At 43.4% G+C, this 12,551-nt stretch overlaps 1 protein-coding gene and 1 pseudogene across 1 annotated transcript in view; one reads left to right on the top strand and one right to left on the bottom strand.

Moving 5' to 3' along the window:
- The window catches only part of LOC145404950 (kelch-like protein 5), a 245,665-nt gene that overhangs the window by 113,203 nt on the left and 119,911 nt on the right, over positions 1 to 12,551 (top strand). The window lies entirely within an intron of this gene.
- LOC145404864 (uncharacterized) overlaps positions 1 to 12,551 on the bottom strand; it is a 32,306-nt pseudogene that overhangs the window by 18,546 nt on the left and 1,209 nt on the right.

The raw sequence follows: 12,551 nt of genomic DNA, 5'->3' as shown, positions 1-12,551 counted from the left end.
CTGGTTTTGGTAGTGATGATGATAGGGAGGTGATCAGAACCTAGGGTTTTGACCACTCTCCATGATGTAGTGGGGGCGAGGTTTGGGGAGCAGAAGGTGATGTCTGGAGTTGATGGGAGGAAGAGGGCTTGGTGTGGGATATGGGTATGTTGGTCGAGATTGTTCAATATGAAACGATGATCTGTCTGGGATTGTAGTACCAGCCCTCTGTCTGTGTCAGGGTTGTTGACATGCCAGGCCGATGACTTGACATTGAAATCACCACCCAGGATGATGTTGGGTATGTTAGTGATGTGGTGTATCTGTGGAGAATAATTGTGTGGTACTGTGTGAGACTATTTTGGGGAATGTATGTGTTAGTGATTGTTATGTGTGATTTGTTACCAGTGCATATTTTAACTGATTGTATTTCTGTTGTGGTGTCTTGGGGGGAGAAGTGACATTGTGTGTGCACTGGTATCTGCAAAGTTGATGGATTTGTGTACCAGGGTGATGAGTCCACCGCCACCGCTGTCGGCCCGGTCTTGTCGAATGGTGGTGAAGTTATGAAATATCGGTGTTTTCTGTGCTCTGTGTAGTTTTGTTTTTTGTAAGATGGCAGTGTGTATGTTCTGTTGTTTGATGAATTGTGTGAGTTCTTGTTTTTTGGTGTTTATGCCATCTTTGTTTAACTGAAGGATGTTTATGTTGTGTGTGTGATGTGTGTTTGCTGCTGCATGATGGGGGGGAGGTGATGTGGGTGGAGTGGAAGGGGTAGGAGGAGGTTGTGATGGATGCAAGGGTTGAGGTGGATTAGGATGGGTTGGAATGGGAGGAGTTGGGGGACTGGATGGTGTGGGAAGGGTTGGTGGGTTTGGCTGTGGAGGTGTGAAGGAAGTAGGAGTAGGATTGGAAGGGGGGTTGGTGGGTTGGGGGAAGGAGCATAAGGAGGGCTCGAGTACCTGGGAGTGGCTTCGGTCTCCCGGGCAAGTCCCTTGTTGTTTATCATAGTGCTTGAAACTCATGTGACTTGACTCCAATGGGAGATGTTGTATGCATATTTGGTGTTGATCATGGAGAATGAGAGGGTAATGGAGGAAAGATTTAGGAATTAGAGAGATACAAATTGGTACAAGAGTTTTGATAGTATATGCAGATAAAAGAAAAGTGATGATATCTAAGGCTGGTGGTAATACTGTCAAAACAGAGGGAGTATGGCCATGCACAGTTTTCTACGAGGGTGTGGGAATTAAATCTGTCTTGTGTGGTGTTTGTGATAAGGTGGTGCATAAGAGATGTATTGTTATTAGAGATAGGCTGCAAAATAATGCTAATTTTACGTGTACAGTTTGTAGGGGAGATTATGCGATAACAAAGAAGAGGAAAGGATTGTCCTTGCTGGAGAATCTCTTGCATGTGTGGAGTGTAACTATTTGGGGGACATGGTTTGTGCTGGAGGTGGGGCTGTAGCGAACTCGCTGGCAAGGGCAAGAAGTGATTGAATGAAATTCAGGGAGTTTTTGCCTCTCCTGACATTGATAGGGATCCCACCTTGTGCTCAGGGGTCCTTGTTTGCAACATGTGTTTGCAGTTGGGGGAGGCGGTAGCTCAGTCGGTAGAAAGGTGGCCTGCAGTACTACCGGACTCAGGTTCAATCCCCGCTGAGACAGGAAATAGTTTGAGGATTTGAATTTAATAAAAACAGACTTTACTGATCTACCAGAAGACCCGCCCACATGTAGTAAAAATATCCCTGCTAATACCATTACACCAGTCCTGTATGAGACAGCCCTAGCATGTATTCAATATGGACGGTGGGTGTTAGTGCCGAAGTGGTGACATGTAAAGGTGTATGGTATGTAGGAGGACTACTGGGCCTCGGGAGCAGGCTGTGAAGCCTATGCCCAGAGTCAGGTACATTAAAAAAAAAAAAAAAGTTTAATGTTGTACATTAGTGAGACTCGGGCAGTAAAAGAAGAGGATATTCCTAGGCACCAGTGTACAGAGATGGTAGTGAGTAGATGGATATGTAGTTCATCCTAGAAAGTCAAGCCTGGGGGGTTAGGATTGTGATTGAAGAGTTGAGAAGAAGGATGGGACTTGAGTGCTGTAATGTTGTGCTGAAAAGGGGTAGAGCGAGATATTTTTGGCATGTGGGTAGATTTATGAGAGGCATACAGAAAAAGATGTGGGACGAGATCATAAGAGTGTGACTCAGGGATAAGGGATTGAATAGAGAGGCTGCTAGAGATCAAGTAGTGTGGAGAGCTACCATTAGGTGACCAAGGGCAACATGCAAGGATGCCAGAGCCTTAAAAAAAAAAAAAAAAAAAAAATGTAAGTGCTTACAGAATTTTTAAAATGCACATCAAACCAAAGCAAGGGAAAACAGTAATGAAACCAAATATAAGACTCAGTAACTTCGTAAATCCAAATAGGATCCTTTGGCTCTTCTCTTCTTTCGCTGATCCACCTGGTGAACAAGCCTACATCTTTTCTGTCCTTAATGACCCAGATCAGCTTGTATAGTGCCCTACCCATATCCCCGACTGCCTTGGAGAGAGTTCCAACATACTTGACTTCTTCCTTACAACAAATTCTTCTGTTTACGCTGTAAAAATTTTCTCTCTATTGGACTCCTCTCATCATAACCTTATCACCGTAACCTGCCCTATCCTTCCAGTACGGCCTGTGGACCCTCCAAAGAAACGTCATTTGTGGCACTTTGGAGCTGCTGATTGGGAGACCGTCAGGCAATATTTCTTTGATTTTCCCTGGAATGCTAATTGCATTCATGGCCAAGAGTAGTAGTAGTAGTAGTAGTAGTTGTTCCCTAGGCAGTCTGGCCGAACAGCCCCGAGTCCCTTAGGAAGGCTATGCCCGAGACCGGGTTTTTCCACAGAGCTCTCAAAGAGTGTATGTTGTGTTGTTGGCGTAGGTGATTGTGTGCAATGCAGTCTTCCATAATGTGCTTAATAGTATGGGGTGCTGTGTTGCATCCTGGACAGGCATCAGTGACGGAGTCATCCAGCCTCTTCTGGTAGCTTAAGAGGGCTAGATGGTGCTCACATCTCAGCCTGGCCAGGTGGACCCTGTCCTCACGAGAAAGATAGGATTCAGAAGGGTGGATGTCAGGAGGCCATGCATGCAGCTGTGTGTTGTCTTTAAGTGACTGAATGGAGTGGCGAGTGATCTGAGTGTGGATATGCTTCTGGAAGCTGGTCTGAGGTGGGCGAGGGGGGAGAGATGACAGTATTTGTGTATGGTATCGTGTGCTGGGTGTTGTTTTGATGTTCCTTGGTGTGGGTGGATGTGCAGCCATGTAATATAGTGGATGTTGTGGGTTTGTGGAGGCTGCATCAAGATACTGGGTGCCCCTCATGTCTAGGTGATCCTTGACTTTGAGGACTTTGGTTTCTTGATGTAGGTGGTCTGTGTTTGTAGTAGCTGTGTAGCCTGTGATTATTTTTACGGCCATGTTCTGAATGGTCTGTAGAGTGTTGTAGTGTGTTTTGGTGAGGTTAGAAGCCCAGGCAGGGCTTGTATAATTCATCACTGAACGTATGTATTGTTTGTATACTGTGGTGGTGGTTTCTTTGTTGTGTCCGAATGTTGTATGGGCAAGTGACCTCAAAGCATTGAGTCTTGGTGTTATTTTATTTTTAATGTTTGTGATGTGTTGTTTAAATGACAATGATGTATTGTATGTTACACCAAGGATTTTGTGTGTGTGTGTGTGTGTGTGTGTGTGTGTGTGTGTGTGGTAGGGGAGTGTTGTTTATGGTGAGGTGTGGGATGTGACTGTGTTCTGCTGTCCAGTTTGTGAGAAGGGTCACTGTAGATTTGGCAGGGGCTATTTTGAGCCTGTTTGTGGTGAACCATTCATGTAGTGTGTTGAGGTAAGGTTGAATGATGTGTGCTGCTATGTTTGCGTTTTGGTGCGTACATGTAAGTGTTATATCATCTGCATAGGAAGCTATGTGTATCTGTGGTGTGTGGGATGTGGGTACGTGGTGCATGTATAGGTTAATGAGTGTAGGGGACAAAACAGATCCTTGGGGGATGCTGTTTGTGAAGTTTTTGATGTTAGAAGACTGACCGGCAAATGTTACGTGTGCACATCTGCCTGCTAAATAGTTTGCCAGCCATCTTTTTGTGTTATTGTGCATGTTTGTGTTGAGTATTTTGTTTGTGAGGTTGTGGCGGGGGATGGCATCAAAAGCTTTGCTAATGTCTAGTGTAATTAGGAGTGTTCTGTGTGGTGGCCTAGCTGAATTCATCCCATCGAAAACAATCTGTGTAAGGTCTGTAAGAAGGTTGTTTGTGGAGTGTAGTGGCCTAAAGCCATGTTGTGACTTGGTTAGGGGAATGTGAGGTGTGACTAGTTGTATTATCAGTCGTTCAGTGACTTTAGAGGGGGTGCAGAGGAGTGTGATGGGACGATGTGAGGAGGGTAACGTGGGGTCTTTGTTGGGTTTAGGGATAGTGATGATATTGCCATGCTTCCAGATGTTGGGTATTATGTTGTGTGAGTAGCTGTAGTTTGATATGTTGGTGAGTGCTTGTATGCCTTGTGGTCCAAGGTGTTTAAGATGAATGTTGCTTATGTTGTCTGGTCCACAGGCAGATGAGTGCTTGAGGTTGTTAATGATGTGCTTCATCTGGTTGTAAGTGAAAGGTGCGTAGTCTGGGTCTGTGGGGAACTGTCTCTTACATCGGATGATACATCGGTCTTCGCGATGGGGGTTTAGATGGCTGGCTTGTGAAAAGTGATTGATGAGAGTGTTTGGTTGTTGTTTGTTTGAGGGTATGGTGTCTGTTGTTGTGATGGCAGCGTGTGATTGTGTGGTGTTGCTGTTGAAAAGTGTGATGCTGTGTAGTGTTTTGTAGCGTTTGCTGATGTTTGTTTTGTGGTCAGGTGTTCGGAGGTAATTTTTCCAGTTTAGTGTTTGCTGTTCTGATATTTTGTTGTTTATTTGAGTGTTGAGTTCTTATATTTGTTGTATGGTGTCTTGTGTACGGGGTGTTGGGGAGTGTCGCAGTGTGTTCTGTTGTCTGATGAGGCCTTGAATTTCTGGTGTGAAGTTGGGGTTGTGTCTCTTTGTGTTGCCTCTAGGAATGTGTCTTTTGTCTGCGTTTTGTATGATTGTACTGAAAGCGTGCACATCAGTGCTGATGTTCATGATGGGTGTACTGTATAGTGTTTCGAAATGTTGTTCTGTTTCAGTTACAAAGACCTCCCAGTTGGCTGTCTTATAATTAGTGTATGTGTGTTTTTGGCCAGCTGGGGTGATTCTGGTTTTGGTAGTGATGATGATTGGGAGTTGATCAGAACCTAGGGTTTTGACCACTCTCCATGATGTAGTGGGGGCGAGGTTTGGGGAGCAGAAGGTGATGTCTGGAGATGATGGGAGGAAGAGGGCATGGTGTGGGATATGGGTATGTTGGTCTAGACTGTTTAGTATGAAAAGATGATCTGTCTGGGATTGTAGTAAGCCCTCTGTCTGTGTCAGTGTTGTTGACATGCCAGGCTGATGACTTGGCGTTGAAATCACCACCCAGGATGATGTTGGGTATGTTAGTGATGTGGTGTATCTGTGGAGAGTAATTGCGTGGTACTGTGGGGGACGATTGGTGGGAGAATGTATGTGTTAGCGATTGTTATGTGTGATTTGTTACCAGTACGTATTTTAATTGATTGTATTTCTGTTGTGGTGTCATGTGGGGGGAGAAGTGACTCTGTGTGTGCACTGGTATCTGCAAAGTTGATGGATTTGTGTACCAGGGTGATGAGTCCACCGCCACCGCCGTCAGCCCAGTCATGTCGAATGGTGGTGAAGTTATGAAATGTCGGTGTTTTCTGTGCTCTGTGTAGTTTTGTTTCTTGTAAGATGGCAATGTGTATGTTTTGTTGTTTGATGAATTGTGTGAGTTCATGTATTTTGGTGTTTATACCATTTATGTTTAACTGGAGGATGTTTATGTTGTGTGTGTGATGTGTGTTGGCTCCTGCAGCATGGGGGGGAGGTGGTGTGGGGGGAGGGGAAGGGGTAGGAGGAGGTTGTGATGAATGTAAGGGTTGAGGTGGATTAGGATGGGTTGGAATGGGAGGAGTTGGGGGACTGGATGGTGTGGGAAGGGTTGGTGGGTTTGGCTGTGGAGGTGTGAAGGAAGTAGGAGTAGGATTGGAAGGGGGGTTGATGGGTGGGGGGAAGGAGCAGATCCAGGTGTTTGTGTAATGTTTTCTTGATGCAAATGTTGTGCAGGTGTAATGGGTCCAGTTCTTGCAGGAATTGCACTGAACTGAACCCTTTGTCTGTCGGCTCGATGTGATAGGTTTTGAGCATGTTGGACATATGTATTTGTTGGTGGGTCCTGGATTGCTCTCAATGTCCCCTTCTAGAAAAAGTCGTCGAGAAATGACAGCCGGGGAGTCATTTCTCGGTGTAGAAAAAACGGTGTTGTTGTGTGTGTTGCGTTGGGAGATGTGGTACTTGCCCGGGCAACCGAAGCCACTCCCAGGTACTTGAGCCCCGTGAGGGTCCGGGGGGGATTGCGGTGGTTTGGCCCCCATGCTGTCCTCCCCTCTCTTCGACAGCCTCTGGGGGGTAGACCCACGACGAAGACGCCACCACTCCAGGTCCTGGCCAAGAGTCATCATAGTGTGCTGTACACATTACAGTACGGAGGCTGTTCTTTCGGGCATGGAAGCATACATTCCTTTTGCTTATCCTGTGACTAATGTAAAAAAAACTTGGTTTAATCACATTTGTCCTAATGCTGTCCACAAAAAGGAGAAGGCCTACAAAAGGTAACAAATCCAACCCACTCCTGAATATCATCTCTTTTATGTTTCTGCTGGGACGTGTCTTAAGTCCGTTCTTTGCTCTGATAAAAATAATTGCATTCGTACTAACTTTTTCTGAACTCTCCAACTCAAATTCTTTCCACTTCTTCTGGCACCTTGCCAGAAATCTTTCTGACATCTTTACCTCATCATCCTTCCCTCCTCTTTTCCACTCTGATGGTTCTGTAGTTGTTTCTTCTACTGATAAAACAGAACTCTTCGCCCAGACTTTCTCCTCCAATTCCACCTTAGATGATTCTGGTGCTGTTCCCCCATCACTTCCCTCCTCTGACTTCTTCATGGTAGACATTAAAATTTCTTCAGCTGATGTATTTTCTGCCATCACTGGTCTCAGTACTAACAAAACATAAGGCCTAGATGGGGTCCCTCCTGTTGTCCTCAAGAACTGCAGCTCTGTGCTTACACTCTGTGTAGGCAAGGTCTTTCATCTTTGTACGTCAACATGCATCTTTCCCTCTTGCTGGAAGTTTGCTCTTATTCACCCTGTGCCAAAGATGGGTAACCATTCCCAGCATTCTAACTATCGCCCAGTTGCTTCAGCATCCTGTATTTCAAAATGTGTGAATCATTTCTTAAGAAAATATTTTTAAAACACCTTTCCTATCAGCATTCTTTCTGATCATTGGTATGGGTTCTGCCAGGGACGCTTCTCTGGCAATCTTCTCACCTACCTTTCAGACTCCTGGTCATCCTCCTTTCGAGACTTTGGTGAAAGCTTTGCCAGTGCACTTTACATTTCAAAGACTTTCGGTCAAATCTGACATAAATCTTTAATTTTCAAACTGCCCTCTTACAGTTTCTATCCTATTTGTGCCTTCATCTCTAGCTTCCTTTCTGGTCGTTCTGTAGGCGCTGTCATAAACGGCCACAGTTTTTCTAGAGTGATCAGTAGTGGTGTTCCACAGGGTTCCGTCCTATCGCCAACCCTCTTCCTTCTATTCATCAATGGCTTTCTAAGCTGTACATGTAACCCTATCCACTCGTACACTGATGACTCCACCCTTCACCTTTCCATTTGTTTCCGAAAGGTTCTGTCTCAGCAGTTACATCAATAAACAAGGGATGAGGCTGTGGCACACCTAATGTCTTACTTGGTTCATATCCCTGATTAGGGTAAAAATATTCTTGTTTTTAATGCTTCAAAAACTCAGCTCAACTCGTCAAAATCTTCTGCAGGAGCATCCTCTAATTTTAACAATATCCAGCTCAGTCCTGCATCATCTTTAAACTTACTTGGGGTTTCATTCTCTCAGGATGTATCCTGGAAAGATCATAGTACCTCACTTGTAATATCTGCCTCCAAAAGATTAGGTGTGCTAAGCTGACTCCGTGCTTTCTTTACCCCTGCACAGTTATTGGCTTTATACACGGGCTTTATTCACCTTTCTGTGGAGAACAACTCACATGTGTGGGATGGCTCCCCACATACAGCTCTTCTCAGTAAGATGGAGTCAAAGGCTTTTCATTTCATTCACTCTCCTCCTCTTACTGGCTCCCTTCAACCTCGGTCTCTTTGCTGCACTGATACATCATTATCTGTATTCTCATGTTACTTCAGTGGTCACTGCTCCTCTGAACTGTCAGCTTGCATCCTTGCACCAATGCAGCGGGTGTGTAGCACCTGTCTAGAAACAAACTCTCATCCCTTTTCTGTTCAACATTCTAATGCAGGAGTTAACCGTTACTCCCAGTCCCTCATGTATGCAACAGGTCAACTTCGGAACTCTTTTCCTCTAGCTGTATTTCCTACTGTCTGTGGCCTTCAGTCTTTCAAATGCAGTGTGTCCTGACATCTCGAAATGAACAAATCTTGAATTAGCTCCCTGTTATCCTGTTTTTTTTTTTTTTCTTGGAGGGAAAAATCTTAGGGGGTTCTGGCCTTTGGTTCCTTCCGTGCATTAAAAAAAAAAAAGTTATCACTGTTGCTATCCTCATGATCCACAGCACTGTCCTTAAACCTCAAAAAGTCTTTTTCACTGCTAGTGTCAGAGTTGGAAATCATACTTCCATTGTACAGTAAGTTAGCCTTTGTACCATCTAGAGCATAACTTATGCCACATTTCTTGAAGGACATAATTATAACATTACTTCAAACAGCATTGCACAATGTCTTGACCTATTTACACATCTGTGAAATATTAGGTTGCTTCACTTGTCCAGTTGATGTCAGTTCCTGAGTTAAGACCACCATCTAATTATTCCATTTCTCATGCATGAAGGCTTTGAATGGTTAGTACATATACTGATTCATCCAAAGGTTGCAGTTGTTAAGTAAAGAATTAATGCTACCTTTGTTTTACAGTTTTCTAGTCTCTTCTTAGTTGTTTCAGTGATATGGGATTTGAATTGACTGAACACTAACAGGTATGATTTCATAAGCAGCTTACCATAATGGTTATCCACACTTTCTCTCTCCAGATCTTCAGACCATCTTCATCCATCCACCTTATTGGATGAGTATGAACATGGACACCATTGGGTTTTCTTCTTTTGAAAGTTTTCTCTTGAAAATTAGAATTGATGGTAATTTTAAACCATCAGAAGGACATTCTAAAGCTACAGTGTAATGTGTCATCTCATGACCAGTTGACTTGATGATTTTCTGTTTGACTTGTCAGGCATTTTCTTTGCAATTCATGTGTGCACTCTTATGCTTAACCTATTTCTTTTCATAAACCTTTGACACCTTGATGATGATCCAGTGAAATCATTGGTTCCATTGTATGTTGCAGTATTTGATTCTCGCATCCATCCATCCATCATCCAATCCTTTGTTGCCTCATGAGGAGCATAGGAGCCCGGGGCTAGGCAAGATGAGAGTGACCGGCCTCACTCATCCCTGAGTTGCATTACGTGAGCTGTAAACTGCAGCCACCCCTTGGATATAAACCGGCACTGGCTCAATCCGATTGGAATGCCTTAATTACCCCCTAAACCACCAGGCACCATAATTTGGTTTCATGGTTACCACCCAGTATAGTAAATGGTTTCCTGGTGTACAGGAAACCAATTGGATTGTCACTAAGTGTAGAGTTGCCCATGGGCAGAAGGATGAGGAAAGAATGAAGGAAAGAAAGACAGAAGTGGATGGAAGGAAAGAAGGATGGAGGAGAGCAGCACTACATCGAATGCTTGGATGGTGAGCGCTTCCACTGACTACAAAATTCTTGCATAATTATAATAGTATTAGTTGATACTGAAATGCCTAAGTTTCTGTTCTCAGTTTTCCAGGTTCTCAGTTCTTCTAAATGCGATCACTTAACATCTTCCATACGAAAATTATCCTTCATTTGTTGTCTTCAGCTTCTCTTGCTTTTGCTGTTCGTGGATTGTATATTTAGTTGGCAGTAGTCCAAATTGCCTGTTAGCAGCTCTGTTCACATGCTCTTTCTCTTATTCCATAACCTTCAGTTCATAACTGGCAGTATAACCCTATCCCTTCTGGATGGTTATTATGGGGGTGACAGCTGACTGTAATGTTGTTCTCTTCTGTTAGCAGTTCCGGATTAGGAATGTTGCCCAGTCTGTTTTGATGATCATTTTGTCACATGCAGTATTCCCTCATTAAGATTTATTGCAAGTCAGTCTCAGTCTCAGCCATTCCTTAGTTGAGGGGAAAAAAAAAGTTTGCATAGCTAGTGATAACATAAATGTTTCATACAAGTTTTTGGTACAGCCATGAGCAAAAATTTGAAGACATTCACCTGCCAACATTTTCTCATGCCTGCCATAATCCTCATTCCTTCCCAGACAACAAGGGGTATCCTTCCAATTTTTTTGTGCTTCATATTGCATGAAAATTGTTTATTTAACACTGCCACTGCCACAGAAGTATTTATCGACTTTTGCTATTGACTATTTTTTTATGCACCACTACGTAGGTGGGGATGGTAACACTGTTTCTTGCCAGTATGTGGTAGATGGTGTATCAGTTACAATAAGAAGTCATAACTAGTTTGCTCATTTTATCGCAGACTACTCTGTCATTAAGATTCAGCCTTTTCGTATTTCCATCTTAGCTGGAGTTCAGTGAGTTTGGAAAAAAAATCACATGCTGGCAATAGTAATTCTGCTTCATACCAGTGTTTGGTAAATGATGTGACAATTACCGTAAAAAGTAATTGATATTTGACCGAGTTTGTCATTAAGATTCATTCAGTCTCAGTCAGCCTCTGTCCAAGTTGAAGCTCAATCACCTGAAAAGAAAGAGATCCACTTAACTGGTGATAATAACATTACCAGTACTTCGTGCCAGTGTTTGGTAGATAATGTGAGGGTCTCCACAACAAGTCATAGCTACATCAATGTACACATGTAGGTTTGTTTTTTGACACTGAACCTTTTCCTCTCAGAGTCCAGATTTTGTATAGATGTTTATTGGAAATCTGTACTTTTGAAGTACTATGTTGTCTAGTAAACAGTATTAGGAGACATATTTAATTAGAAGGCTTTGTTTGTATGGGTTATTCGTGGCTGTGAAAGATAACATCTGCTTACCCTCTGAGCAGCACCGATTTCCTCTTCAGAACTTGGCTGTGTGTTATATTCAGGGAAATATGGTATCTAAAATGGCACATTGCATACATTTTAGGGCATAGTAGGCTAATTGGCAACTTACTCAGCCCCAGACACTACTCCCTTGTACTGAGAGAGTTGCCAGTCTCTTGCCAACTAGGGAACATCTGGTCACAGTACCTTCATAACTACAGTTAGTTAAGCAACAGCATTTTATGAGTATGCATGCTGTGCCATTTCCAGTGTAGTACATTTGAAGACATTCTGTTAGGTTCACAAAATTTGCCATATTGCCACACCAATAGGAATTTCTCAGCCAGGGTATGCCACAGCCCACAGATTAACACTCTCTTCATCCTTTCCATGTATCTCCACTTACATATGAGGCACCCAGGACCAGAGGGGCATTACCCATAGGACCCTTGTTTTGAGTAATTAATCATTAAAGTTAGGGTTTAATTACATACATCATTTCGATAGTTAAGGCATTATATTATATATCAATGGAAATGTCTCATCGAGACATGTTTTGTCACTTTTTTTTTTTTTTTTTTTTTTTTTTTTACACCCTCAAAATAAACCTATACATAAAACTTTCCTGCATGAAAGTAATATTACTTTGTAATTTACAGTGCTCAACAAAGTATTGCGCGCCTATGTCAAGGTGTGCAGTACTTTTGGTGAAAAAAGAATCACCCTTTTTGGGAGAAAAAATTCAGCCAGAAGTTTTGGGCGCTAACATGACGTCACGGCAGTCTGAGTCCTTACTGTGCGCTGGTTGGCTGGCGCCTCAGTTGCTTGCGGGCTGCGTGAGAGAGGGGAACCTGGCCGCTCCTCCCTTTCGTTGCGCCATTTTTTACCCAGTGACCCACAGTGTTTTGGCTTTCACTACTTTAATATGGCCCCTACCCATGAATTGTCTAGTGAAATAATATTACAGATCATTGCTCTAAAGGAGGCAGGCCACCCCACAAAGGAAAGTAGTGATTTGGTTGGTGTGGCTCGGTCGACAGTGCGGAGGTGGTGTGCTCATTACCGTGTGGAAAATAGTTATGACGTTCCTACAAAGAAACCACGGTCTGGTAGGCCCAGGAAAACTTCCCCGAAGTCTGTTAATGTGCTAAAATGTGCAGTGGAGTCTAATCCTCATGTGTCTGCAAGGAGAATTAAGGAGAGCAACCCGGAAGTA

The sequence above is a fragment of the Coenobita brevimanus genome, chromosome 65 (assembly GCF_032717465.1).
Source record: "Coenobita brevimanus isolate Jiangsu-jjx chromosome 65, ASM3271746v2, whole genome shotgun sequence".
Lineage (NCBI taxonomy): Eukaryota > Metazoa > Arthropoda > Malacostraca > Decapoda > Coenobitidae > Coenobita > Coenobita brevimanus.
This window is presented reverse-complemented; position numbering and strand designations above follow the sequence as displayed.